A 3,953-nucleotide genomic window follows, 5' to 3' on the forward strand; every position below is an offset into this window, starting at 1 on the left:
ATCACCTCACACCAGTTAGAATGGGCATCATCAGAAAATCTGCAAACAACAAATGCTGGAGAGGGTGTGGAGAAAAGGGAACCGTCTTGCACTGTTGGTGGGAATGTAAATTGATACAGCCACTATGGAGAACAGTATGGAAGTTCCTTAAAAAACTAAAAATAAATTTACCATATGATCCAGCAATCCCACTACTGGGCATATACCCAGAGAAAACCATAATTCAAAAAGACACATGCACCCAATGTTCATTGCAGCACTATTTACAATAGCCATGTCATGGAAGCAACCTAAATGTCCATCGACAGACGAATGGATAAAGAAGTTGTGGTACATATATACAATGGAATATTACTCAGCCATAAAAAGGAATGAAATTGAGTCATTTGTTGAGACGTGGATGGATCTAGAGACTGTCATACAGAGTGAAGTAAGTCAGAAAGAGAAAAACAAATATCGTATATTAACGCATGTATGTGGAACCTAGAAAAATGGTACAGATGAGCTGGTTTGCAGGGCAGAAGTTGAGACACAGATGTAGAGAACAGACATATGGACACCAAGGGGGGAAAACTGCGGTGGGGTGGGGATGGTGGTGTGACATGTATACACTGATGTGTATAAAATTGATGACTAATAAGAACCTGCAGTATAAAAAAACAAACAAACAAAACAACTAATACTAAACTTTCATTGGGTTATTTGTATGGAAATATGTTAATATAAATGTTTCAGACATTACATGAAATTTCTAAAAATCTTATATGTTCTGGTATAATGTTATAAGTCATAATCCTAGTTATTACTTTAAAATGTATATCTCAGAAATAACTAAATTTTCCTGTCAATTGCATTATTATGAACTTTCATCAAATCTTTAACCGTGGTCATTTTTAAGTCTTTTGTCATTTACAGACAGTTCTGGGTGTACTCTGATGCTTTTGCTAATATGTTCCTATAAAAGGGTTTTATCTTCAAGAAATTCATGGAAAAGACTCTGACAAGTACAGGTTTCTGGTAACTGACTGTACTGCTGATCTGAATGAATAAGCATTTTCAGAACTCTAATGAAAAACTGATGAACTCATAAAAGTGCTAACAAAAGATCAAGATGAAAAAAAAATTAATTACATGGGACTGAGTGAACTGATGAGGATGAGTATAATTTTTGTGACTTTCTGTTTGAATTAAAAAGAAAAAAATCCCACAAGGACTCAGAGGCAAAGAATATACAAATCAATTTTCACTGCAAAGTAAAGGAGCTGTTACAGTGGAGGATTACTGGACTGAATGTCAATATTATGACATAGTATGAGTGTGTTTCATGTTTGGTAATTGCAATCATTGTTGCTTTTGTTATGGTCATCCATTTACAATGCTTGGTGTCAGTCTATTTATCTCTTGTAAAAATAAAATACAGTGTGTGTGTGTGAAAAAAAAAATTCTTCTAAAATATAACCCTAAAGGCAACATCTTTAAGGAAAAGAGCAGTTCAAAAACAACAAATCCATTTAATAGTCAGATATTAAATAAATAAAATTTCCATAAATAACTAAATTTTAAAATTTCAATAAAATATTAAAATATTGGAGGATATAATGAAATCTGTATGACAAATCCCTCCTATATAAAGAATGCTAGGACATTAATATGAGGAAAATAAAGTCTTTGAACTCTTCAACAAAACACTAATGGCCCTTAAATATATGAATAAAGTGTTTAAGCATACCATAAGCAAATAATATTAAAACCCTGAAATATAATTTTTTAAATACCAAACAGACTGCATGCAAATTATAACTCATGAATGGCAAGAGTCAGAAAAATGGGCACTGCCATGCCTATGAGAATATAAATTGACACAATCTTTCTTTAGCACAATTTGAATATATATGTATTCAATAAACATCTTTAAAATGGGCACATCTCTTTTACAGTCCCATGACTAGGGAATGAGTCTAATAAAATAAGTACAAATATATCCAAAGATGTAGTCAAAGGCTTTCAATTATAGTACTGTTTAAAATTGCAAAAGATCACATATACACACACAAATGGTAACTATATGAGGTGATGTATGTGTTAACTAACGTTCTTGTGTTAATCATTTTGCAGTAATACATATATCAAATCACCACATTGTACAACTTAAACTTATACAATGTTATATGCCAGTTATATTTCAATAAAGCTGGAAAAAAATTTTAAGTTAAAAAAATTTAAATAAGTAAAATGGCAAAAAATTAGAAATAATCTAAATGTTCAAGCTTAGGGCCTGATAAAAGTCATGAAGTTATATGTAGTCCATAAAAAGTATATGATAAAAATATCATAATAATAGAAAATGTATTTTATGAGAAAATTGCATATTTAAAAATTGTAAGTAAGAGTAAGAAATACAAACTATTAGGTATAAAATAAGCTACAAGGATATATTATGCAACATGAGGAATATAGCCAATATTTTACAATAACTATAAATGGAGTATAACCTTTAAAAATTGTGAATCACTATATTGTACACATGTAACATATAATGTACAGCAACTGTACTTCAGAAAAAAATTAAGATAAAAAATAAAAACTGTAGATGTGGTGTAATTTAATTCTGTTACTATGCACTTACTCATTCAATCACAAATTTACAGCCTTGCAAAATTTGCATTTTCATGGAAATCTATGTATCTTATATCTAACAACATATATATTTAGAGGGCTAGCGATCAAAATGGTAATAGTGATTATCTCAAGCTGACTGAATCTAAGTTTCTTATTTTTCTATAGTAAATCTGTGAAAATAAAATAATTTTAAATGACACATAGGAAGTAATAATGACAAGGTTGAATTAAGTCAAATTACCAGTTACTGCATAGGATTTTAAACACTAGTGATTGAACCCAAACATTTGCTTTGAAATAAGCTTCCATACATAGTCTACAATTAAATTAACAGTTTATTTTGCATAATTATTTTGACTGAATTAATATTTTGATTAAAACTTTTCCCCCACAAATGGGTTTGAATAAAAAATAAGGAGAACTTGATCAAAAATGGTGGTGAGATAGGTTAAAATAAATTTGTATTGGAGATGCATGTTTTTCTCCCAGCAACTTCTCTCTCCCTTTTCTATGAAATGATTCCTCAGTACAGTAACCAAATGCAAAACACATTTCCCACAAATTCAATTGAGATTCAAGGGATATTCCTTACAGATATATGTAAATAACATTAAAGTTTTCTTTTAAAATGAACAACAATAATAGAGTCTTCAAATTTTAAAAGGATACAGATTCAGTCCCACTCTCACATATAGAGTACTTATTCATGGATGATTAGAAAAATGAAAGCTTGGGCACTCGGAGCCTTTTGTATAAATATCACTTATTCTAGATTGCTATCCTTGCATTTTCTCCCAAGCCGCATAAAAGACTTTGTATTCAACATCATTTCCATACCCTTCCTTCACTCACTTATCCTGATTTAGTTGGAATACATCTCAAGGAATGTATGTATTCTGGGTTCTAATTTCAGTACCATCAGCTGGATTTTCACTCTTGAACCCCTTATTTAACTTCTTAGGAGAGGGTACACATGTATCTGAGAACTATTAAAGTATTGTTAAATAGTATGCCTCATTTCCACAATGTGTGTCAGACTAATTTTTTTTTAACATCTTTTTATTTTTATTTTTTACTTTCATTTTTATTGTAAAAATTATTATTTGTTTTATCATCTTTATTGGAGTATAATTGCTTTACAATGGTGTGTTAGTTTCTGCTTTATAACAAAGTGAATCAGTTATACATATACATATGTTCCCTTATCTCTTCCCTCTTGCATCTCCCTCCCTCCCACTCTCCTTATCCCACTCCTCTAGGTGGTCACAAACCACTGAGCTGATCTCCCCGTGCTACGCGGCTGCTTCCCACTAGCTATCTATTTTACGTTTGGT

Source organism: Eubalaena glacialis, chromosome 9, assembly GCF_028564815.1.
Source record: "Eubalaena glacialis isolate mEubGla1 chromosome 9, mEubGla1.1.hap2.+ XY, whole genome shotgun sequence".
Classification (NCBI taxonomy): domain Eukaryota; kingdom Metazoa; phylum Chordata; class Mammalia; order Artiodactyla; family Balaenidae; genus Eubalaena; species Eubalaena glacialis.